This window comes from Anas platyrhynchos, chromosome 7, assembly GCF_047663525.1.
Source record: "Anas platyrhynchos isolate ZD024472 breed Pekin duck chromosome 7, IASCAAS_PekinDuck_T2T, whole genome shotgun sequence".
In the NCBI taxonomy this organism is placed as follows: domain Eukaryota; kingdom Metazoa; phylum Chordata; class Aves; order Anseriformes; family Anatidae; genus Anas; species Anas platyrhynchos.
Genome location: NC_092593.1, coordinates 12565004 through 12592225, shown reverse-complemented (window position 1 = coordinate 12592225; position 27222 = coordinate 12565004). Strand labels below are relative to the sequence as shown.

Genomic DNA, 27222 nt, shown 5'->3' with positions numbered 1-27222 from the left:
GAAGCTCCCATGACCAAAATGACAAACTGAACCTGTATTTTCTTTAGCATTAATCATGATAATTGATCTTCAACTTCAATTATTTTTTTATGATAATAGCTTAGCAACTTTTCCAGATCATCAGCACAGTTACTGAAGAAATACCATATTTTTTCCCTTTTCTTTCATATCATACACGTGCTCCAAATCACAATTCTTCCCTTATCATCGTCTTCCTCTCATTTGCCTCAAAACTACCAAGCTGGGTTTTCAAAACATACATTATCCTACCCCTGATCCCTAGACCTGCCATGAGACATTGCATTCGCAGTGCATTGAAGATCCCACTCTCAACCACTATCTCACCCTTCCAGAGCACTTATGAGAACCCCCCTCCTCACCTCCTGCTATCAACACAGCTGCAGGTATTTTTTTATTTCCATTTGCTGCAGTTCTGCTTCTCCCTTGTATAGCAAGACCAGACACTCCTAAAAACTTCACCTGAGTATAAGGTCCTATTTATACAGATCACAGAGGCAGTCTGTGGATAGCTAGCTTATTCTTGTGAAATTGGGTGGTCTTTCCTTTGCACTCTGATTCTCCAAAGTCAGAGAAGATGCCTGAGCAGCTGAAAATCGGTTATTTAACCCAAGTCAAGATTCAACAAGATAATTTGGGAATTCTCCCTTCCACACCACTTATTTCACTGGGAGTGAGAGCCAGTGACTGAATTTCAAAGCCATCTGCAGCAGCCAGTTATATTCATCTACCAGTTTTAAAGTCTTGAATGAAAAAAAAAATGGAAGAAAAAGAAAGGAAATAATTTTAGCCTAAACCACAAAGAAAAAGCAAATAAGGTCATTACTTTTTTTTTTTTTTTCCTCCTTTCAGAATCAAATGCATTCATTTTGCTTTTATACAGGAAGTAGCAGTGTTCAGTACGAATTGATTTGAGGTGGCTGCTAGGAGGGAAGGCTCTCAAACTTAGTTGTTTCCCACCATTTTTCCCCCATTATGCACTTTAATCCCCTGCCACAAAGAGTTTTAATAGTGATGGGGCTGCAGTGCTAATATTGATAACTATATAGTGCTGTGCCTATTTGTCAGTTTAACGATTATGTACATGAGAAAAATTGTTGCCTTCCTTCAGAGCCTGATGAGCTCTTCAACACGTTATTACCAGAATAAATGTGAAAAGTAAAGTAAGAATTTTCAGTGGAGGGAGTAATTAAACAACCTCACCACTGAATTTTAATTAGTGGTACAAGGACTATTTCATTGCTCAGCTCTAAATGTGCTTCCTGATGAGGGCATAATATCTAAATAGATCTTGCATAATGCTCCTTCTGGAAGACAGGGAAAGAGTTCAAGTTTGAAGTGCAAGGACTGTTCCCTCCAAGTCAAAGCCTGCTCAAGAGCTGCAGCAGTAACATCATCAGGGCATATGAGTTTGTAGTTTTGTTTTGTTTTTAAAAAAACACTACAGAAGGGAGTGATGTGGTTGAATTTACCTCTGGGAAGGGTCAAACAAGTAGGACACCCTCAACAACTTAGAAGAAACAGAAACTGCAGCTCAGGTCCAGGTCAAAATTTTGGTATGTGCTGCTGAATCCTTAAACAGACATACAAAAAGGAGTGATCCGGAGGAATGCCAAACTGACAGCAACATTAAAGAGCAATTCAGGAACATACAACGTTTTGCAGCAATTTGCAGGAGATGCTCCAGATATTTAAAATCCAAAGACAGAAGAAAGTTTGAATAAATTAAGAAAAAAGAAAAAAGAAAAAAGAAAAAAGAAAAAAGAAAAAAGAAAAAAGAAAAAAAAGACAGTATGGAAGAAGAAATAGAGATAATTTAGATGGACGTGATAAATATGTCTAAGATATAGATATTTAAATATTGGTCATTATTAGTGGGACAATTTAAATCATGAACTGACAGTCCATCACTTAAATTTTCAAAAATCTTTATCTTCGAAGATTAGGGAAGAACCATAGGTTTACTAAAGAAAAGATAAATAAGAAGCATGATACACACAGGGTGAGACAAAATCCTCTGAAGGCTGGATAGCTCAAACATTTTTTTATTTTGTTGTCAAAAGAAAGAAAAGTTGACTGTCAGACTGGTTACTATAGCCCAGTGGTTCCCAAAATTTTTGCCTTACAAATCACTGCTAACCTTCAAGATTTCTCGCAAAGCACCATATCCCTGCTTTAATCACTCTTATTTAAATTACCCTCATAGTTATATACCTAAAGTGTGCATTTACCATGCACTCAAATATCCCCAAGGCCTGAGCACCATGCCTAGCAACTACTACTCCTGTTTTCTTTTCCTGTGTTGACCTGATATCCTACTGATTTCTAATAGCACTGTATCTTTTGTTATGAGGAGAACACTTTCAGTGTAGAATAAATTTACTTAAAATACTTGCTTAAATTCAAAATGCTCTTTCATAGTCTTCCGTTCATCTGATCAGTATTTGTATGTGATTATAAGTTTATATGTTTGTATGCACATGTATGAGAGCAAATGCATATTATGCAGCAGTACAGATACAAGACCACAGGCTACAGCATTAATATGCAAAAGCCATTAAGTTCCTGAACACAGTACTCTGATGAAACCCTTAATAGGATGTAGACTGCTGAATTAATAACATTCATCGTGATTATAGTGAGGTGCCAAGACTAATTGGAAAAGGTGTTTGATCATAAAAATAACTATCAGGGATTTTTTTCCCCAATTTTTTTCCATAATGAATTTAAATGTGCAATGAATAGAGAGGGAAAGCAGAGGAGGTTAGAAAAATTATGGCTGGTATTGTGTGTGTTAGAAATACAAGTTAAATTAATTGCACATTTAGTTCAACAATCTTTCATGTTTTGTCAAATTTCAGTTTTTAAAACTCCAGTCTAGGTCAATCTTTGTGTAAGAACAATTCTTTTAATAGAGTTACATACCTGAGCAAAACTACTCAGAAATGTTTCCCATCTACAGATGATATACATGTAGGGAAAAATAATAATAATAATAATAATAAAATTAAACTTTACTTGGGAGTAATTTCTCTATTTGCCCCACTTCTTAATAGTTTGCACTTTACCTGCATGCCTTTGGAAGCATTAGCACTAACAGATTATCATGTTGTTTAAAGAGCTGGCAATTTGAAACTTATTCCTGATTTTACACATCTTAAGACTGATAGTATGAAAAAATAAAGACCAGAGTATAACAATGATGGGCTATTTTTAGTTCAAATAATTTATATCTTAACTCACAATTAATTTATCCTAAATATGAGACATTAAATTTAAATAGAAATGTAAATAGATGAAACTTTATTTTTTTAATTTCCATAGTTTTCTCTCTTTCTCTTTCTCTCTCTCTCTCTCTTTTTTTTTTTTTTTTTTTTATGGCAGAAATTAGTTCAAATTGTCTTTTCCTAGAGAACGTTTTTCAGGAACAGATCTTGAAACTAATTATGGTGGAGAGGGAAAAATCCTTGTGGACTTAATTACTTGCTATATATGAACAACAGTTGCAAACGGGATCAGTAGTCTTCCTCATCTGGTAGCTAAACTTAAGTACTTCGTAAAGGTACCTTTTACAGAAATATCTATGGAGTTAACAAAACATTTTTCCTAACCTGCGCTGTGTAAAAGATTAGTCCTGAAAACTAAAGATGCGATCATTTTAAGAGAGATGTGTCTACAATGAAACTGGTTCACATGATTCATATAAAAGCTTCCCTTCAAGATGGCGTTCCATAAGTTCGTTATGCAATACTTAATGCAATAAAACAAAACAGAAGACACACATTTCCTTTAGTCAGCTTTAATATGCTTCTGGAGAGCTTAATTATAGCTTGATTATATAATACAAGAAAATGGAAACAGGAGCAACTGGGCAACCTTTCCTTAGATATCTGTCATCCTCTCTCAATTTTTCCTTTCATCTTCACTTCTCCAGTGCTTTCAGTCTCCTTTTTTACTGGATCTTTCTAATATTTCCTATCCTTTTTGCTTCCCTATTTTCACCCCCCTTCCACTGCAATAGCTTTCAGAGAGCAACTGGAAATGCTAGGGCAATATGCTCAGGCAGAGGTCTTTTCCAGTCCATTTTATGTTGCTGACCTATGGCAGCCTCTAGTACATGGGGTGCCTCTTCTCCACAGATGGACCATATATGCAGGAGGAAGCAAATCAAAGACTCAATTCCCTTTGAACTGCATCATGGCTGTCTCAAGCAGTCCAGCTTCACTAGCGTGGGAGCATTTGTTTGGTAATACAGACCAGGATCAGAATGTCAAATGACGGGTCACAATGTTATGTTTGCCTGCTTATATTCCTTTCCTTAGATGACTCAGAGACCTTTAGGTATGTAGGTATTTGAAAATAAGACACAGAGACTCTACACCTCATGAAATTAGAGGTGGGAGAAAAGAGGGCAGCTCATGAAGAAATCAGAGATGAAGCTCCAAAATGGAAGGAAACTAGGTTAGAACTTTTATTGCATGACAGACACTTACCATCATTCTTTGCTGATGAAATAAAGGGTGATATTTTTCTTCATTTGCTTTGTGAGATGACTCTTTTTAAGTACTAATTTCTTGAGTTGAATGTATTAAAACATATATTCAACTATGTACACATACACACACACTGCTGAGTCAAAGCTGAGGTCTCCTTACATCAACTTGTGTCTGCAGACTAGATCAAGCAAGATCTTGTGATATTCTCTTCAAACACAACAAGATCACAATTTGAGGCTGGCCAGTTTCAGGAAACATCCTCTAGGTGTGGTAAAGATTAGTTGTCTTCACCTGAAGCTTAACAGTATCAGAAGCAATTTCTAAAAATATCATAAAAGTCGCTAAAAATTGTATGGTGTAATGTTGAAGAGATTCAGGCAGATCACTCTACTACCTTTGGTACAGAGAGCCTGGGTAGAAATATTATTTAAGTTCTATGCTATTTGGAGACTAAATGAAAATTACTACTTAAGAATTACAAAGCATACACTTCTTAAAAAGGAATTGAAAAAATGTGATTTTCACCTATACTTTTGGAATATTTAATTGTTTTTTTTTCCATGTTTGTACCAGAATGACTAGATTTTCTTTTTTAGTGACTGAAATTCTTCATTTCAAATTTAAATGGGCTATTGATTTATAATTAATCAGACAATCTGTATTTTTAATAATCAAAACTATATCATAAGACAACAACAACAAAAAAATTAACCTTACCAGGAAGAGGAAAGAGGAGAGAGAAGAGGAGAAACAAACAAACAAACAAAACAACAACAAAAAAAAATCACCTCTGTTTCTTCATATATATCTTCATACATTTCTTCATACATTGAGTGATACAATAGCTTTGTCTTGTTCAGTTCAGTACTAAAAGAAATTTGGAAAATTTGAATTAGCTACAGTGGAAAATCCAAGTTTAAAAAATAACCAGGCTCAGCATGTTTTAAATCATCTTATACTGAAGACCAGTGCACTTTAAATAGGGAATTTCAGAGATAAAATTGGTTCAACTTCATTACATTATATTTTCATGCAAATACGTGCAACGTTGCTTTTCTGATTCATTTATAAACATTGCACATTAGGCAGAAACAGAAGTCATCAGTCATTGTTCAATAGAAAGATGATATATCAAAACAAGAGCATCAAGAACACAAGAAAAAAGAAATTGGTGCTTTTGAATCAGACATTTCAATATAAAATACATGAGGCTATTTCAATGTTCTCTTAATTTAAAAAAAAAAAAAAAAAAAGGCAATGTCCCCAGGGGAAAGACATACTTGCTAAGCCTAAAGAATTCCTTAGGCTTCTCAGACATTTATTGCACATTCTAACAAGGATTATTTTACAAGACTGTCAGTCTCTCATACACCTTTGTCTGTATTCCTGCTACAGCAGAATCCATGGAAATTCCAAGAAGATGGAAAAGGAAAGTCTCCATAGATATTCAATGAATGACATCAAATAAGGACACCAAACTTGTTTTGAGAATAAGAAAAATGAAAAATGAAAATATCGCTGTAGGTCTGCTACCCGTAGGATGCTTTAGGGGATATTACTAAGACAATACGCAGTGCTCACATAATGGCAATAGTTCACTGGGCAAAGAACAAACAAGCAACCTCTTAATGAATGGCTCTCAAAATAAAGCATGCAATTAAAAGATGCATATTTTAGCTCCTTCTAGGATATTCCTTTAAGATGGAAGACATGGTATACCATGGCAAAGGAAAGCATAGGAGAATGCAGATATTTAGATACACTGAACCAACATGAAATTAAAACTTAGGGCCAAGAGAAGAGATATTCAGGTCAGTGAAGAAGCAGAATTCCATTTCTCACATGAGTTTAACACAGGCAACTTCTATTAAAAGTCAGCAATGAAAGTACTAATGCCCCCTCAACTTCAGTCCTAAAAAAATGTCTCTATCACTGGAATTTCAATCTGTGTATTTACATACTCTATTCTCCACCCCCTCCTACCTCTTTAGGAGAAGTTTTTCATTCACTTTAGTAGTATTAGACCATTCCATGTATAAGCACATATTTTTATTTATAAATAAGCATGTCTATAAGTAAAGCCAGTTAATTAATTTAATTCTGCATAGGAAGATAAACTGTTCATTAGGTTAATGTTGTACCACAGCCTCTAGAGCTAAGGTAGAAAAAGGGAACTTTCATAGCAAGGAGTAGTATGAGTAAAGAGACTGGTTGCTCTAAAGAAGTGTTGGTAAAATGTTGGTAAATAGTAGATTTTTATGTTTTAGTAAAGAATGTAAACATATTGGGTGCAGCTTATAATGAATGTGAAATTATTGAAAATTTAATCCATGGAATCCTGTTGTAATCATAAGGGCTGAAAGCATAACAAAACAAAACAAGACTTTTAAAAAGAGAGAGAAAAATGCTTTGGGAACAGTTTTTATTCTGGCAGAGTTTTCATTGCTTGTTTAATTTGGTTCACGGAATCTGTCCTCTTTTAATTCCCTTGTCATCCAGAATCTATTACAGGGAGCTAATGCCCTCATGGCACCATCTGGCATTATTTAATATGTAACACCATCTTATAAATCAAATTATAATTTATAATTAATCAGACAATTTGTATTTTTAATAATCAAAATCTTTATTAAGAAAAAACTGAATATATTAACGCATCACAGCATTTTAAAAAATATTTATGATATGTGGCTTTTCTTTTTCTCTGTTTTCCTGCTTGGAGACAAAGGGTTTCATTTCAAAAGCAGTTATTAATTAAAATGCATCTTAAAATATAGTACAAGGAATTTTTCCAAAGTTTTGCAGAAATATACCAATGGTGAAATTAAAAATGTCATCCCAAATAATGGATGTTTCAATAGTTCAGAGTATAAACAGACAGCTGAACTAGAAATGGTTTTGCACTATACTTGCTGCCTATTTCAATCATTATAGATCCTGGATGGTGTTCTGCAAAGTTTGATCAGCAGTAGGAATTGTGTCCCTTAGTGTAAATATACCCAAATTTACCCTCTGGTATGTCCAGCTCTATACAATGACAAATACCGTTTATCAATTATATGCTTTCTATGCCTATTTAATATTTCGTCTTTCATATCCCACCACTGAAAAGATACAAGCTGATTGGAGTGGGAATAGAGGACCAATAGGATATGGATATTGCACTATAAAATGGAATAAAGTCACTTTTTTCCCTTCCATATAAACTATCAGACAAATACTAAATCAACGATTATTTCTGAGATAATTCATCTGGGCTTTTTAACAAAAGAGCTAAAAGCAAAAGACCAAAAATGAGAAATTACCTCCAGTATGGCACAGCCTCACCTTAAGTACTGTGTGCAGTTTTGAACACCACAATATAAGATATAAAACTATTAGAGATAGTCCAAAGGAGTGCAACAAAGGTGGTGATGGATCTAGAGGGAAGATGTATGAGGAATAGCTGTTGTCCTTGGTGTGTTCAGCCCAGAGCAGGGCAGGCTGAGGGGAGGCCTCATGGCGGCCTGCAGCTCCCTCATGAGGGGCGTGGAGGGGCAGGCACTGAGCTCTGCTCTTTGGGGACAGCAACAGGACCCAAGGGAAGCCAGGAGTTGGACTTGCCGATCTTTGTGGGTTCCTTCCAACTCAGGATATTCTGTGATTCTACAAGATAGTAATATCTGCATCATGCTGCTCCACATTACAGCATTACTCTGGGTATATATTGAGTGCATAAGAATTGCACTAACACGTGTAAATGACATAGCTAAAGATACTTATTGCCTGACTACTCAAGTGCTATAAGACTTCTAAGACGCTCAGTTTCACTTCCACCCTCAATGAACTACTGTCAGTTGCTGCAAGGCAAAGAAGGACTTTCATGAAATTAATGAGGACTACAGAAATTGTAATAGGAAGAGCAGGCACCTCTCAGCAAATCCTGCTAAACCTCTTCTGTTCAAAAAGGCCTGGGAAGGGGAGGAGCAGTGAGTAGCCAGAAGCATGCCTTAGCTCCCTTCAACAGAGCAAACTAGAGTGGACATCTGAGGTTCTCACCACACCTGTGTCACAAACCACAGCCTTAACCCCATGGGGACCCATGGTTGAACTAAGTTTAATGGTTGATATGTCTTGACAGGCATGACTGGGAGGCAGTAAATGCAAGGAAAAACAGTACAAATATGAGGAAGTGCTCTGAATCTGGCTGATGTCCCCCATCCATATCAGGTTTTATGACACCTAAGCCCAGCAACACTAACCCACATTGGAGACAGGCTCAAAATGTGCTTTTTATTTAAAGTTTTCTTCAAAGCCCAAAACCTGTTTCAAAGAGATGTTCCCAAACAGGTTTTCAAAGAAGCAATATTCACTTACTTGATGGATTTGCATGGTAGCAACAAAACTTTACAAGGGCCTTCAAACAGCACCTGGTAAGTGCTATCTTACATTAATCTTAGAAATTCTCATTTTTCATCTTTTTGTAATTCTTTGTTACTAAGATACATGAGAAACAGGAACTTTAAGGGGTGTTTAAAGTGCACTTTCCTCTGCTTCCTCTTCCCTGCCTGCAAGCGTAATCCTCTGCTTGTAATGTCACAGTTGGTGCTTGCGCACAGAGAAGATTAATTTGTCAGAAACAGAGGATTACACATTAAACAGGGGCGCAGACAGGTGAATGTGGTGTACCCCTGGGAAGGGAGCTCTGCTGGCACACAGATCTTGTCTGCCAGCTCCTCACTCGCTGAGAGTGAGAGCAGGGTTGGGATAACCAATACAGAGAAAAAGCGAAAAAGAGAGAACATAAACATTCCAGTATCGTTGATCTTTAAAAAGATACACTGAGGTTACAATGGAAAAAAACAGAAGCAATTTGTGAATGCAGGATCTCTGAGTTAATGCAGACTTAAGCTACGAAGCCCATGCTCAGAAGTACCACACAAAGATGATATTTAACTTTCCTGTGACATTGCACCATTCTTTAGTTTTACAGCAAGAGAAATCCCTCCAGTCAGCCACAAGAGGGGAGGCAGGAAGGCAGCAGTGACAGCAGCATGCCTAGGGACACCACACACTGATCCTGCTCTACCCAGCACCAGAGGCAGAGAGAGCAGGACATGAAGGAGAGCTGTGCTGACTGCTGCTGTCACACATGATGTGAGGATGGAGAAAGCCCCAAATCCTGAGCCAGGGTGCTCCAGTTGGTTCCTTCAGCAGCAGAAAACTGCCCTCTAGACCAAGCATTGCCAGCTGGTAAATATTAATATATACTGCTGCAGATTTAGCCCTTCTGAGGAAAGAGTGCATGGAAAACTGAAGAGCTGGAGAAGTAAGATGAGTCTCACACTCAAGTGTTATTATAATTAAAGTAATATACAATAAATGTTTATGGCATTTGCAAGACATGGGCTGTCTCCTGCCTACACAGACAACAGTTAAGAAGAGAAGTGCCCTAAGTCTTCACCCCGGTTTTACATTCTGCTTTGCAAATGACTCTGAGTGACCTGCACAGCACTTTGGGGTAAAAACACGTTATCCCTGTGCAAGTCATGCTTTCATGCTTACAAGGAAAAGGCCTGGGATGTGAGATCCACAGGACCCCAAATCAAATGCTGTGAAAGGCAGCAGTTGCTAAATGGAGAGGGACCAGCAGCTGCTGCTTCTGGGAAGGACAAGGCAGGGATGGAGAGAGAACACATGGCACTTTGCTTTTTTGAGAGGCAAAATCTCCCTTCTCCTTCTTAGGTAAAGACTAAATCAGATCACATCAGGAAAAAAAAAAAAAAAAAAAAAAAAAAAAACACAGCAGAAAAAGGATTTCTGTATAAAGAGAAAAGCCTCTTTCCATGCTCTGCCAGCGTAACAAGGATTTTAGCAAAGAGCCATGGATGTGAGATATTTACCTTTGAATCCATTTGTATTTTTCTCCTCCAGTTCCTAGAGCTTTTATTTACTGTGTAATGAGCCAGCTAAGGGGCTAAAATAACACATACAGCTTATATCTTTTGCAAAGCCTTTCATAAACGCTGGTCAGACATAGAAGAGTCCCTTGTTTGCTGTAATACACAAACAGTCCCCAGTTGCCAAAATGCCCACACAAAAGCAACCCTGAGAGCCAGCAGCACAGCTATGGCAACTTACCGTTGCACTCAATCCCCTTGTGTTTTCAGGCTTCCTTGGACAGGACATGTAATGCATTAAACAAGAGATTGTGGAAATGGGCTCCTGTACAGTGAGGTAAATTCTTGCATTTTATTCTGGCCTGTATAATTCATAATATGTGTCACATTCACAACATTCAAGTGTTCAGTCACACTGAAGTCTCATTACAGCATATCAGGGAGCATATCTTGCACCACTCAAGCCACATGGCTTCATCAATTTGGACCAAGTGGACATACAGCTAAGGCTACAGAAAGAAGCTCTAGAGCAGGTGAATGAAGCAGGGATCTGTGCACCACAGATCTGTGTACAGTGAAATGCAAGCAACTCTTCCAGTCTCAGCCACGGCTTTGCCTTGACTGTCTCTCACTTAAGTAATGAGCAAGAAACAACTCAGGCTTCAGAGTTGGTAATGCAGTCAAAGGGGAGAAGAACTCACCAGCAGCGCTGAGATGTAGGCACTGGTAGCTGACTGCCCTGGACCCTTGATGAAACCTTGTGGGTCAATGGGAAATTCTGCTCAGGGCCTTGGGATGCAGTTGAACTCTGAATCCAAAATGCAATATTTTCCAGATTAAAAGCTATACTTAAGTTTGCAATGAACCCTATCTTAATATGTCATAAATACTCTTCTGTATTTTACTGAAGCTCTTCTGCTCTTCACACAGTTTGGGAATTCATAAAATACATGATTTTGTGAGACTCCAAATGGTCCAAGGAAGCTTCAATCTTCAAGTAGGTATGTACTTAAAGCCTGTTCCAGTTTGGATAACTGGAGCACGTCACTCTGTTCAAATCATGTACATAAGTCGTGCTGGAATTGGGATCTATAGGAGCATGTATATCACTACTAACCACAATATACTGTATATTACTGCAGGAAGAGAATGCCTACAAAACTGCAGGTTAGCCAGCCACTAATTTATTGATGTTGGCACCGCTTTCTGCCTTAAACATTATACAAATTTACTTTTCAAATACTGTTTGAGTAAATATATGTCTAAGGAGGAATATTTTATCAGATGGACATTTCAATGAAATATTTTATTTCTAAGGTGGGATGAATAGAAAGTAGCTAAAGAAATATGCTGATACTAAAATATGAAGTCAAGGAAAGCGCTTTGATAGCAGTAGCAGCAGCTGTGTGAATGACTTGCAGAAAAGAATAAATTCGTTTTATAAATAAGCACATGAGGATAACATTAATAGATATATTTAATTGAAACCTGTAAAGCCAGTGAGATTTTTATCTCCTACACTTCAACATATTTTGTTCCTGCAAAAAAAGACCGGAGAGATAGTGAAGGTGAATATGTGCAAAGCATGTGGTGCTGAGTAAAAGGTGTAAATGCCATCCTGCTCCATGCTTACCTATTTGTCCCCCCAGAAACATGGGTCTAACTCTGAAGAAATGCACCTAATCTGCACATCTGCAAGCGAGGACAGTATCCTTCCCCCCTTGCTCCCAGAATCTGTTCCTTACAGAGAGCAGTGGCTCAGATTGATGACAATGGGATTTTGCATAGGAAATACCATGAGCTGGAACAGGTCTGAGACTCACCAGAGGAGTGGGGTTTTTGGTCCCTGTTCTGCCATCGGGCAAGTAAATTCATTTTAAGCCACAAACCCATTATGGGTTTTCTGTATTTGGTTTGATGTGGGCAAAAAACAGTTTCATAATATGTATGGAAGAGCAGTGGGTACCATGACTGCTCAGTCATCACTAGGTGTGGTCCTGGCTGCCACTTATACATTCTTTCACTTTTATTAATTTCTCCCTCACTCTAATTAGCAGCTTCAGTGCCAGACCCAGCAGAGGTCTCATCCTCTTTGTCTCCCCTGGGACCTCAGGTCAGATCCTTGGGTGAATATACCTCATTTCTCAGTTGGCCATCACCTGATGCCTTCTGCACGAGGAGGGTGACTCTCAGCTGCTTCCCTTCCGATGCACTTTGGCATCAGTAGGAAGCACAGATCACAGATGACTTTGCTGGGAAGCAACCCTGAAGATGAAGGGAGAGGCAAGATACAGGCAAAGACCTGCCTTCTCCCAGTTCTCACCAGTTACCACAATAATGTGAAAAAAAATATATACACACACACACACTTCATATATATGTATCTGGAGAAAAACTAGAGGGAAGAGCTTAAACTGCTTTGCACTTTTCCTTCCCCTAAATGGTTTATTTTCTTAAAATTTGACTTTGCATTTTCATTTTATTGTGCTTGTAGTAGTTTCTCTAAGAGTAATAGCAGCATCCCTGCTTTTCTTGCCTTTTTTTTTTTTTTTAACTTAAGAACACTTGATATATACTAAACCTTAACTTGATCTAACATTTCTATGTTAGGTGAAAATTAACACCAAAGCATTCATCTCCAGCTGCCTGAAATCTAAAGCAATGTTGTGTTTAATGGATACTCAATTTGCATGTGTCCAGTTTGTGCTGTAAATAAAATCTGCTTAATCACCCTAAGGAAGTGATTCCCTCCTTTCTCTTATATCTCCCATAAACCTACATCACCCTTATACTGTGACACACTGTCTGAAAATGTTATATGCCTTCACTCCTCCAATGCTACTTCATAAATATATTCTGAACCTAGCAGAAAAAATGTTTCATCAGATGGTCAGCTTGCTAAAATATTTTACTTCTAAGAGGGGATGAACAGCAGAACAGCAGGCAATGAAAGAAATACAGCTATAATAAAGGACACAGGCAGTGAAAAGGCTGTGGTAAAATCAGCATAAATGTCACCCTCTCCTCCCCCACCCCACCCAACCAGAATAAATTTTCTTTATAAATAAATACTGTGAGAATAACATTAATATCTTTAGCTGAGAGTGGGGAACTGTAAGAACAGTAAAAACTGTGCTCTCATATAAGCATACTTTTCTCTTCAAATTCAGGAGTTATGGGATAGAAGCTGTGGTAGTTATTTAATTCCAGTTTGTTCCACGTTGTGTTTTTCAAATGAAGCTGAGGGTGGATCCCATTGTGCAGCTTGGGCAAGACCAGTCCAAAGTCAGGTTTGGTAGTCAGCAAGCTTCATTTTAGTTTTTCATGATTACTGACCTAGTGCACGGTACCATCTAGTTTTACACACAACTTTAGAACTTCATTTGCCTCTTGACTCTGCCTTGGTTGTTGAGAGTGTTTGCAGTTTAGGGCCCTAATGAAATGCATGCACAGCACCTCTCCCACCAGACCCTTCCAAGAGCTGCCATATCACAAATCAAAGTGAAGGGTATTTGCACTCTGTGTTATATTTGGTGGTGAAATTGAGTCTGAGGTAACTGAGGAATATTATCTATGCTGTACCTCTTTTTCATTCTCCCTAGTATTTATTTATTTTAAAATTCTTTACGAATAATGGATACACCTTTAGCAGACGAGGACACCAATCTGATTAAGTGAGAAAGAGAATGAATAGAAAGTTGATAAGATGAGAAAGACAAGTGAAAAGCAAGCACTGGGCAATGCTTATCACTACTAGCAAACAGAAATTAAGACCTCTGTTCTAATAAGACTAGTGATGACCTTAGGTGGGAAGATATCTGTAGAACACCACTGAGGTAAGCAGAAACTAGTTATTGCGAGTACTAGAAGACAAGATAAGCAAAAGAGAGATGAAAAATTAGACCAAGCATCATGGAGAGAGTCTCTCTGTCTAGCCTGGTTGCTATATTAGTTTCTCTGTAAGACAGAGACATTAGGATATTTTTTAAGACAGGGAAGACCTGCGCTGGGTTACCTGGGGTAACCCAAATCCTTCTTCTTGCTCTGAAAATATCAGTTGGGCTCATCTTCAACAGTACCTCAGATTTCCTAATATCATTGATTTCATATTGACTTGAAACTCAGAAAAAAATGAAATGAAATTAAAATTGCTGAGGCAAAAAGATGGAACAACCACATCAGAATATGCAAGCACAAGCATAAAATCAACTTTATGTATTTTGCTTGTTGCTTAAAAAATAATAAGAATAATTTAAAAACTCAACACTATTCTTTAAAAGTAAACAAGAACTCAAGATTACATATGCTTTTTTCAAGCTTTTCGCTTGCTCCTGATTACTTGTTCTTAGATGGACTTGCTCATCTTGCTTACCTTCAAATTTGCTTCAACACCTGCACTACAGCAGCACAGAGGGAACCCCACACCAGGGTCCCAAGTGACCTTGGGGGATTAATCCTGTGGCAAGGCCATTTGTTCCTACTTATGTTCAATGAAACTGTTTATTTATGTACCGGATCCAAGACCATCTGCACCAACTGTAATGGGAACTTCCGCTGTGATCATACTGGGAGCGTTAAGGCAAATAATTTGCATACTGTCAAAGCGTTTAGCTTGGGCTGGCTTAACTTCTAACGTTCACCTTCTAAGCACAGGAGGTCAGTGAGAAGGAAAAGGGGGCAGAGGAAGGGAGGTGTTGCAATATCAGGGGACACAGAAGAGAGGCTAAGATTAGACAGAGATTTGGAAGCTTCTTTTAAGGGAGTAAATCCTTTCTCCTCTTACAGCATGATTCTTCCCCCCTGCCCTTGCCTCATCTTTTATTCACAATTTATCTCACACCCACAATGACAAAATAATCCTTTAACATGTTCTCCAGTGCCTCACAGTGGAAAAACTGACCTGCTGCATATTTAATTGAATGCAGAACTCTCTGAAGAATTAGAAGGAGCTTTTCTTAATCTTTTTCTTAAAATCAAGAAGCAAATTAAAGCTGGGGGGGGGGTAGAAATTACTCAGTATTTTGTCTTGTGCAAAATTACGAACATATAAAACCAACACTTAGGACATACATTTATTGCCTTTGTTCTTACCTAATGCTGTTCTCTTGCTAGCATATATGTTGTGGGCTGGTTGGGTTTCTTCTGATGAATTTTCATAGTCTTCTCTGAGACCATGAAGAGACTATAGAAAGAGAAAAGTGATTAAAAACTATAGCCACCAAAACATGGTTAGCACACTAGTTCCTTAGATGCTTTGTAAATACCCTTGAATTTGTGACAACCCATTTGTATTTTGTCTTTGACCCATCTCTGAACAACCAGAAGAGCAAGAGACCTTAGGAGAAAGGCCAGGCCCCTGGGCTCGTTGCTTCAGCCTCATCCTTTACCAGCTGTGCATGCAGCCCTGCCATAGAGAAACCCTCCCTGGGGGCTTAACACCTCTTATTGGCCCTTTAAATGTCTTCTGCTTTTTTTTGGCATGCTGCTTTAATACTAATTGGCATCATCTTGAATACCCAGAAGAGCAAAATTCTGCAGTGTCATAGCATGACAGAAGCCCTGCTCAGGACCTGAGTACCCTGCAACACAAATTTCTGAGAATTTGTAACCAAATTAAGAAAATAAAAAAAAGAAAGAAGAAAAAAAAAAAAGTACAAACATTTATTTTGAGATTACTTTAGCTAAAGTTTTAGTAGTTTTCTCCCTAAAAACAGAGACCGGAAAGACAGTGCTGTCATCCTGTAGAATTCAAAGGGGGTGAAGTCATGCAGAATATGCTGGCTTTGCTACCTTCCTCAACTTGGCAGGAGAATTTTCATGTTTAATTACTAGGAAAACAAACAAACAAACAAAAAAAAGCCAATTTTTTACCTTTATGTATAACAGTTGTACTTCCTCTCCTCATTTCCCCCTGAAAATTTTAATAATGCAGCCTAATGCAGACACCATTTGGCATAGAAAATGTCAGGTCAAATAGAGTGGACAGGGGAGAACAGATTCACATATGGGAAAGTCTTTAGCAAACGTCACTATAGAGACATTTAGACAGACTTTACACACAAAAGAGATACGCAAATGAGACAAGGATGTCAAAAGTGAGGATTGCATGCTAAATGTTGTCTCCCGAAAGGGAGACAACATTTTCCTGCCCATTTTCCCTTCTTGCTTCCTTGTTCTCTCGGACTGGAAATACCAATTGTAACAAGGAAAAATGAAAACTCAAAAAAGGAACAAAAAAATCTAACTCTAGCTTCTGTTGTTGAATGTTTCCTTACATTGACAGCATAGAAGGTGGTAGCAGGTTCCTATGCCACAGCACATCAGACCATGCACGAATCCTTTGGTGGTATCTACTCATAAGGCTGATGCTAGAGAGAAAGTCAACAGTACAAGCTAATATTTCAAGCTATGTCCTGATGGGATATACAAAGCAATTTCTTTCACAAGGAGAAACCAGCTTGCAGAACAGAAGCAGATGGGTGATCTCACATCGTTTCAGAGATAAAACACAGGAAGTTCACAGTGTGCCAACCACAGTACTACTAGCTATTCCAGTACATACTTTAATGACTGGAAATATTCTCCACATACAATCTCCCTCCACCTTCTTTTATTAATAATAGTTATATGTATATATCTATAATTATAGATCTGCTTTGACTGCAAAAAAGCTGCTTTCATTTCCCTGTGTGCAAAGCATATGCTCCAACTTGAGTTCTCCAGATCACGTCTTCTCTGCATTTCTGAGGGCCAATTTAGCCATCAGTCTCATCTTGGTTGTTACTCTCCAAGGCAAAGCAACACAGTGAGAGTTACTAGTCTGGGAACACACAGTTCATCTAAACCACAGTCCTGTCCCCATCCATGGCTACATACCAGATTCTCCCTCCCCCAGTATTATTTAAAAGAATTAGTAAATTTGAAATACAACTCCCTCTGGATCTTTTTTTCTTTTAAAAATATTTTCGTAACTGGGTAATCTAAAATATGAAAAGCAGTTTTTGTTTACCACATCTTCATTTAGATAAGCAATGAATCTGAACTACTATTATTTTGCACATACTTGCTGGTTTTCAGAGATTAACAGGTTTTTCACTCATTCACAGAATCCATGGTACACTCCATTGTCGTTGCTTCCTGCTGATCCAGAGCTGCTTCTTTGGATTTGTCCAACTTGTTATACCCCAACATGACACCAGGGTACATGGTATGAACAAATTGCTCAGCTCTGGTGGTTCATTTTCAGGACACAGGGGGCCATCCAAATGTCTCAAGGAAAATCATAGCTATGCCAGTTTGCACCAGTTTTTCCTAGAAGAGAGTATTTTCCCCATCTTCTGTTCTCAAGCTGCAAACAAAAGGACTAACCCACTCCTACTACACCTGCAGGAAAAGAGGAACCAGACTGGAAACCCACTGACCAAATCTGCCAAGTCTGATAGCTTATACATGGAGAACAACTCATCTGATAGCCCCTGGAGAATTATACTTTCCAACAAATCATCACAAGACAAAATAGCATGCCCATCCTGGATTCAGGGATTTTTAGGGCTCTTGTTATGTATTTCCTCTATGTCCTTTGCTCACACAGGCAGAGTTAGACAACACAAATATTGTCATACAGATTACTGCAGTTGTACCATCTGAGCTTCCATTCACTTCTCTTTTTGTACCTCACCACTATGGTTTTACTGGGAGATCTCTGCCATCAGCTACCTACAGAGACAGCATAAATCATTCACTAAGCCATCTCATGTTTATAGCTATTGTGCCAAATTAAGCCCTGGTGTAAGCACATGCAACTCACAGCTGTAGCTGGCTTCAATCCGTTGTGTCTAGAAAGAAACATTTGTTATACTCCCAGTGATACTTTTATACTGTTACCTTAGTAAAGACTACAGCTGTGTAAATCAGCACGTTTTCATTGCCTTCAGTGGATCTATACTGACATAATTCTTTTTCATCTTTATCTCCCATCATACTTGTGATTCTTTGCCTATATTTCTTGCTTAGTTACATTGTTCCTGCCTGTGTCAGGCTTTCTATATCAAAACCAGATTATTTTATGAAAAACTTTTACATGTATGGTGGACACAAGCATTGAACAGGCGTGGAGCTGAGTCCAACTAACTCAGCCTCCCAGCTCCAGTGGGGGTCTAGAGCTAATTGAGGAATAGAATAATGAGGATGTATTGAGTTTCCTGATTTATTGTAATCAGTGGTGCAGAGACATCTGGAGTTGGAAGTAACAACCAGGCTACTATTAAGAGACATGAATGTGTCTAACTCTTCAGAGAACCCATTTGTCCTTTAGACTTTAACAGAATGCTCTGGCAGCAAGACGTGCAGAAATCTTGCACAGGGCCTTCCACTGCTCAAAACTCAGTGTGTCTGGGGTTCCTTTTTACAAAATGGGACTCCAAATGAGCATAAATAGCCCTACTACTTGGAGTTCCAGAAAATATAAATGAAAAATTGTGAAACAAATAGTGCCTGTTGGAATGTCGCTGGTGCATAGGACTACACGGTGCTAAACTGATAGGAACATAATTTCCCCTTCACCAACATGGAACTTACACTCAAGGTGCCTATCTCTAAGATTGCTTCTTAAGGTTCCTTTCTACCATCATCTGCATGAAAAGATACATCAGAAAACAAGCCCAAGCTCCAGCCCAGCTTTTAGGGATTGTAGTAGTAGCTTTTCATCAGCAATAGACAAATCAGCAAGGATGCAGAGTAATAAGAAGTTATAAGCCAGAAGGGACCATCTGAGACAAAGCTTCATTAAACCTGCTGAAAGGATTATTGCATGCCAAGTGTCTACTGTTTTTCTAGCAGCAGCTGGCTCCAGGTGCATTCTCAAACGTTATACATTAATCCAGGTCCTTTCTGAACCTGCACTTCTTTCCCTCATCCTACTAGTTGTACTGTGAGGTTCAGATCAGAGTTTGTTCCTTGACCTGTGCATAAAAATCTCTGGAAGATGGCAGGCCTCAAAATGGAGTGATATCACTTAGTAATGTATTCCAGCCTGGTAATTTATTTTCTTTCTGGTGTGTGTTCATTAAATTGGCTTCCTGTGAAGTAGGGCTTCATTTTAAAATACCTCCTTTGATATTCAAATGTTTGCAGAACATTCACTCCTGCTTGCTTGGTTGGAAAGCTGAACTGTTTCTCTCTCCTTTCAGGTCATTTGTACAGGACCTTCTGGTGGCTCCCATGAACATGTTTGCAAATCCCTAGATGATCAAACTTTGTTTTGTTCCTTTTTCACATGCAGCTAACCTTTGAAAATCATTTCCAAGGGCTATTCTGAATAGCAGAATCCCAGCTGGAGTTTTTTAAGGTCATGACATAAGATTTATCTTTAACACACATTATGATTTTCTTTGCTTTGCCTTTTCTTTGATTCCCTCCCCCGGTGTTTTACTTTGTATAGCATTATGCTTTTTGTTGCCGTACACCATTACTGCTAGCTTGTAACTAAATTACTCTATTGTAAGCAGTGCTTTTCTGTTATGCAAAGCTGCTCATTGGTGAGGGAGGATGTACACCAGGAGATTAGAATGAGAAAAGAGGCAAGAGATCACCATCATCTAAAGGATGTGGGTTTTCCTGTGAAACATTAAAGGTTCACCACTATTGGGCACATGTATGTGTGGTGAGCAGAGAGCTTATAAGGGCCAAGAGCCGAAGAGCTTCTAGCTGGAGATGTGAGGACTAGTAGGACCTTGTTGCTTTGCTGCTATGGAATGTCCTCTTCAAGCAGCCCCCAGCAACAGGACTTCTATGGTTTATTTTGCAATGTGGAACTACTGGGGATGCTTCTGATACTATTGAGATTAGTAGAGATTTCACAAGTGAACTTGGTGAGAAGATGGGCAAGCCCTTAAATACTGCAAATTGTACATGTGCAGAGGGAGCAGCAAAGAAAAATAGCCATTATCAAGTAAGCAGCAATTGTACAACACCACCCCAGTTTTCTGAACAAAAGAGGAGAGTCTTGTTTGGCAACTTGTACATCCAGGGGTTCCTCCACCAGACGCTCATTCACAGTGTTTCCATTAGTGCTTCTACTCAGGTCAAAAAGTCATCCTACAATGTCTTTTTTTTTTTTTTCCCTCTAATTTTCATACCTTTTTCTGGAGGGAGGAACTTCAGCTAAGGATGCAGCCAGAACCCCATTAGCACTGCACAAACCACTGCAGCAGAGACTTGCAGCAATTTGCCTGGATGTAGAGTCCCACTTGTTTGAGATTTTGCCTTGTAACTAATTAGTAAAGGTCAGACAAAGTATCTTGAGCTTACATCAATTAATCATGAGGTAAAGCACACAATTTCTGGTGAGGTCCAGCTTATGTTGATCGGTCAATTACTTTGTGCTGGCAGGCCACAGTTTGGCACGTATTTAAAGATTAGACTATTGATCTAGCAACTTAGCTCTTACCTTTGACCTCAGAAATAGAAACAAAAGACCGCTTAATATTCATAAGCTTGTCATTCCCATAAAGTCAGGTCCATGTAGATTTGAATGGTAGCAGAGTATGGTTTAGTCCCTCATGAACATAATATGAACTGTACATGAGATGCAACTGAGTGAAATAGTCACCAGGAAAAAAAAAAAAAAAAAAAAAGTCCAACTAACTTGCATTTTAAAAGCATTCACTGCATCAAATATATCGAGTGCTTCCTCATTTGATACAAACTCATTCAGTTCTACTGGCTTCAGCACAGCTCTTCTGGTTTACATTAGCAAAACACGAAGACCTTTAGCTACTGACCTCCTCTGCTCTGTTAGGGATCACGCCTTTGAATACCTAGTATATCTGAAAAAAGGAAAAAATCCAGTTCCATTTTGTAAAAAAGTATTCTTTGTGTTTAACAAAGAGATATAGCAACAAAAAGAAGGACTGACAGCAAGCAGTCCATCTAGTAAAACACGAGTCCAATAGGCTTTGAAAACATAGTCAGAATGTATCCCTAGAGACATGCAGATTATCTATCCAAAACATAATGAAACAGAAAATAAAGATTTTTTTTTAAATGGAGTAAATGCATGCATGTGTTTGCATAAGCACTGCCTTTGTGAAATTTCAAGGGGAAATGTAATTATCTATAGAAGAAAAATAATCTGCGACCAGTCTGACTATGAACAGTTAATCAATTTCATCTGCTATCATAAAGTTATGAGAAACAGATATCATCTGATAGTCCAAAGTGGAGTCTAACTTCTGCTGCGAGAGACTCTAGCTAGCTAGGACTAGCACAACACGTTCACTGCCCTTGGCGGGGGGTCACAGTAAAGTTCCCTGAAATATTGATAGACAGACATGCAGACTAGAAATATTTGCTGTGGTAATTTAACACCTTACCAGTTTCAGCTGCAAACCTCACCTTCTGCATGAGGTTACCTTCCTTGCAACAAAAAGGAACAGGTGCTGACTTCTCAGCAGTTACAGACATGAAATGCCAGCATGAAGTAAGGGCTGGAGTTTCGCAGTGACCATGAACTGTGACAACTGAGGGATCCTGCTTCTCCTTTCCCAGTCCTACTGTGAAGGGTAACTCCCCAGTGAAACAGGCCAGGCAAGAACATGACTCTTGGTTGAGACTGCTTTCCACTTATGTGATCTAAAATAGCACAACAAAATGATTTTGATGCCTAGTCAGATATTTCAGTCACAAGCAGAGAGAGAGGGTATTTGAACATTTCACTTTCCATCACAGCTGACAGTAATCCCTCCACAGCTCTTACAAGTGATTTTGGACTTTGCTGGATCAGAACCTCCACACTCATACATCAAGACATCCAGCACAGCTGACTAAAGCTTAATTTACATAGCAACTCACAGGCACAGGGTCAAAACCTAAGACAGGAGAAGAAAACAGATCAAAATAGATATGCTGTATTTAGGAGTTGACCTCATGTTGTAGCTCTTCTGTCTTCTCCCAACTTGTTAGTAAGGTGCTGCGTGTTTATTTCTATCTCCTCCCTTCAAAACTTTACTTCACAGTATTTTGACAAGATGGTTTAGTTGCTAATAATTAGAGGAAATATTTTTGTCTGTCCTTAAAGTTGGCAAAGGAAAGTCCTATCAGCATATTTACAACCTGTGTCTAGACTGATAATGTAAATGCACACGTTAGAAAAATCTACAGTTACTTTCTGCTAGGGACTACTTTCCCTTCAATATATTTTATACTCAAAGAAAGAAAAGAAATTTAAGTCGCCCAGACCCAGAGTACAATGTGGTTCTTAATTTCTCATTAACAATGTGTCAGAAGAACTGATTTATCAGGAAATCTGTCTTCCTGTGAACAGCCTTACAAGAGCACCTGTAGTTTTCTTTTTAATTGATTTAGCAATGGAACTTTGCCTCTGGTTCATCTCCAAAAAGAAAAAAAAAAAAAAGGATCTATGATTGCCACATTCCTTTAATAGATATTTCAGTACATTCTCAGAGGAAGCATAAGGAAGTAACACAAGGTCAGTTTGTCAGCATCCTTTGCCAGATGCCTATGGCTCTTGTGATGTGAGAAACAAGAGAATTCAGATCTGGTGCCTGCATTTTCAATTAAATTACTGACATACTAATTTAAATGGTTAAATTCCTGCAGGGAGGAAAAAAAAAAAAAAAAAAAGAGACAGTTGCCAAAATGCCTGCATTATTTTTGTTGAATTTTGTATTATTATTAAGACTATGTTAACATTACACAAATGCTGAAAATATAAGTAAAAGACATGGGGTGATCCTGCAGAGGAAGGCATGACTTCACCCCAAAAAAATAAAAGAGGAAAAAAAAAAAGAAAAAAGTGCTTTCATGGATCAGTTATTACCAGAAACTATCTGAATTTTACCACAAACCTTCAAGTGCAATTCATTGAACTAAGACCAGGTTCTGTCCCTGCAATGACAGAAGCACTCAGAAGTGTTACACATTTCCAAGCATCAGCTGGAGTTTTGGAGTCATCATTGGGAGCTGTCTGCCTTTTGTTGTTGTTGTGTTTCTCAATGTCTCAGAGCACACATTTAGCAGTTCAGGGGGTATTTCTGGGCTATTTTGGAGAAGCTCAGACCAGGAGCAGGATGCACATACTTACTGTAAGTGTGAATATGAAGAAATTAAGAACTAAGCAGACAGTTGGATTTGGGATCTATTTTTAACTCAAACCAATCTGCAGCACAACATAGAGTAATGCACTTGCCATCTCTGCTTCTGTTCCCTCTCAGGGCAGGGAAGATTATCATTGTGTGCTCACCCATCCTTTTCTCCATCTCTATGGAGAAAACCAAAACAAGCGGCCAGGAATTCAGATGACCAGCTAAACCAGCAGAAGTTTACTCTCCAAGTGGGTCAGAACAGCAACTGATTGTTTGAGTAATGTCTTCATAAGCTGTGACAGTCAAAAGGGGATACATAAACACAGGCATCCATTGTAGGGGCAGTGCTCTCCTGCCCCTGAAAGTACATGAAAAGCAATGCAAGTGCAGTTAGCACTTCCCAGTTTTCCATTGCAGTTCTACTGGGCTTTTGTTTTCACATGAAGGTTTTGCTTCCCCAAAACTCTTCTCTCTTTTTAGATTAAATTATTTTGGAGGCAAGTACTGTGAGAGCAAGTTCCTCTTGAGCATGCACAGAATGGAAATTAGTCATTAATCAACTGAATCCCCACAGTACCACTAACTTAATGTAGTAAAATGAATGATGGAAGGAAAAATAAATGCTTCTGAATTTAACAAAGCAGAAATATTATATCAGCCAAAACACAACACACAGGCTCTTCATGTAAGGGAAGGGGGGTGAGGAATCCTTTTTAGATTTATTATTTGTATTATTAATACTGATGGGTTTGGGAGAAGTAGTGAGGAAAAAAAAAAAAGTCTTCCATCCGGTGGTGCAGAAACCAAATATTAGGCAGTCTGGAAAGAAATGTCTTGAATGAACTTGAAGCAAAGAGCAACAAGTTATATTTTTTTCTTCTTACTTTTCTAAGTAAGGAGGAATCTCTGTAAAAAAGTTTCCTGCCACAAAATGACACTGTGCACCCTCAGGATCTGGAAGATGGATCCTGCTAAGGGGAAATACAACCTAGCAGTTCAGTGTACAAAACTACTCTGCTGTTTCAGAGTAGGAGAGGAATAGAAAGAAATATGTTCATTGGTGACATGATTCTGTATCTTTCTTACTGAGAAAGCTTTTGCTTTAATGAAACAGTTCCCAAACAGGTGAAAAGGATTGAATGCAATAGAGCAGTTTCTAAACAGGAGACATCTCCACACCTGGGGATGCAAGAAAATAAGCTTGCACTCTTGCAAAATGAGAACGGGTATATGAAGCTTGATGTTCCCTGCCCTCAGGACATGAAGACATTGCTGAGAGACCAAATCCCTGGTCCACGACAACTAGTTCAGCAGACAAAGGTTGTCAAAGCCCCTCTGCTTCCCCCACTGCCCAGTCCTGCTGGGAACACCACATTCTTGGTTCTTCATGAAAAGAAAGAAGTTCTGGCAGTGCAGGGGAGGGAACTGAGGACAGAAAATCCTCAGGCCTTTAGTCAGGCCCCACTTATGCTCTTGATGGTTTATAGGTTTTGGTTGGGCCCAGGAAAATTAGGCTTCAAATTAAAATGGGCTTCATTAGTGAGCTTCATTAGCTGTAAACAATCCATGTTTCATTAAGGGGCAAGAGAGCAAGCACACTAACAGTTCTCCTAGGAAAAAGTTGCACTAAAAGAACAACAGGATATTAAAGGTATAAAACAGGTAGTGCCACAGTATGAAAGGGAATACTCAGAGCTGCAGAGATGCAAATTCTCCCAATTTATATTAAATACATTGGAGTTTGCTACTGATGAAAATTTCATCCACTGATGAGAAAACAGATTTCAAAAAAACATTTGAAATCAATCCAATTGGGATCAAATACTATTTCTGACTAGATTTGCGTATGGCCTTTCAGATATAACTGCACAGCAAAAAAAAAAAAAAAAAAATTGAGCATCCTCACATACACATTTTTCCCTTGAGAACAGGTTCTGTACAAGCTTTTATTTTGATTGTGTCTAAGAATTCCCCCACACCCTCCACCTCCACATAAAGAATTCAGTTTACACTTTCCTGGCAGAGTTAAAGAGTGCCCCAGGAATAAGCTGACGTGCAAGTGAGTAAAATTCAAACCAAAGAAAAAAGCTGTAGCATAGGGCAGCCCCTACCCTTGTGCCAAGCAACAGGGAAAATTGGCTCTAAGCTCCTTCTGATGCTTTATTGAAATGTGTTGGTTTTTCCACACGGGAGAACTACCCTCTGGTTTGTACAATGCACTACAAACTCACAGTTCTGTGTACACGATTTTGGATAATCAAAAGCAGCAAGCATGCCAGAAATCTGTTTACCCTATGCAAACAGTGTTACCTTGTATTGATTTCCTTGGTGCATGTTAACATAAATCTGACATTAACACTAGCTTACCCACCACTCTTTTTGTTGATAAAACACTGATTTATAAACTGTGTTAACGTATGCTGTTTCCAGACTAACAGCTCTTGGTCCTCTCAATGCAGTGATGAGGAACCTTTTGCCATTACCAGTCAGTTGCCTTTACTGAGCACAACTTTTTTGATTTCCCTTTTCTTTGGAGGCTCTGTTACATGATTGGACTGGTTTCCTGGGTTCTGCTATAATACCTTGCCATTATGCCAGGAAGCACAAAGACTCAAATATTTTTCTCTCTAAGATCCCAAGAGGGGTGACTGCTAGGGATCACTCAGGAGACAGACTTGTAGTCCTTTAATTTAGTAGATGTCGTATACCGACTCAACCCTCATTCAGGTACTTTAAAAACAACTTGTTGCTGCCTCCCCAAATAGAAAACTCACCACACTTATTCACAGCCAATTTGACGCATTCCCTCTCTAGTTAAAACCAGGTCCCTCTTCTATTGTATTTGATGACTTCAAACATATATATATATATTTAAATAAACTATTTTGCACAGAATTATGTGTTTTTAAAAAGACTGCTCTTTTTAATCTTTCAGGCAGAAAAAAACATACATGAACATCAAGAATGTCTTTTGTACCCCATGTTTCTATTTTTTAGGCTCTGAACACAATATGGAGCTCATTCCATTGTAAGGCTATGGGTGTTTTACGTTTCTATTTTATCAAAGAAAACAGAAGTAAACATTTCAATTCATTCATTCTTTAACCCACCTGTTAAAATACTGCCCTCTCTTTCTTTGGATTATTCAAGCCAAACCCTGACCACTAGTCACACGGACAGATGTGATCTCAGCATTCACAGGACCTGCTGTTGGCTTCCTTTCTAATGCCTGCTGCTGTCACACAACAGCTATTCTTTGTTTATTTATGCTTGTCACAATCTGTTTCCTCCCCTTCTGTAAGATTATGGGGGTTACGTGTAGTGCACGCTTAAAAACATGACTAATTTTCCTAAATAAAAACCAAATAGTTAACAGCAATTAGATTATTTGAAAAGAACAGAAGCAAAGACAAGCACTATCAGGGGAAAAAAAAAAAAAAAAAAAGTCAGAAGCCTGGAGAATCATTACTGATATTGTGACAAGCTGCTACTCTGAAACCTATTCTAAATAGATTCTCAGTAGTTATTAGGGAATTGGCAGTTGGCTACCAGAAGGAAGGGAGATAAAGACAGACAGAGGGAGATATTTTTAAAAATATTGAAATTGCAAAGCCATTTGCCTCTGTTAGGTTAAATGCTGCAACTTAAGCTCTTTGTATATCAGCCCATGAGGCTGCAGTGACAGATGTCTCCAAACAAGTCAAAAAAGGGGCTGTTCTTTTTTTT

The 27222-nt window shown here is 38.4% G+C and overlaps 1 long non-coding RNA gene across 5 annotated transcripts in view; it reads right to left on the bottom strand.

The window, feature by feature from the left end:
- LOC106016406 (uncharacterized) overlaps positions 1–22099 on the bottom strand; it is a 74408-nt gene extending 52309 nt beyond the window's left edge. For 4 of the 5 annotated variants that reach the window (XR_011810559.1, XR_001189114.5, XR_011810558.1 and 1 more), the window contains exons 1-3: positions 21766–22099; positions 15485–15575; positions 5303–5381 (exon numbers count right to left, since the gene is read on the bottom strand). This is a non-coding gene — a long non-coding RNA (uncharacterized lncRNA). The remainder of the gene's footprint in view (positions 1–5302; positions 5382–15484; positions 15576–21765) is intronic. The other variant, XR_002401110.4, reaches the window with a different exon arrangement.
- Positions 22100–27222: the final 5123 nt, after the last annotated feature.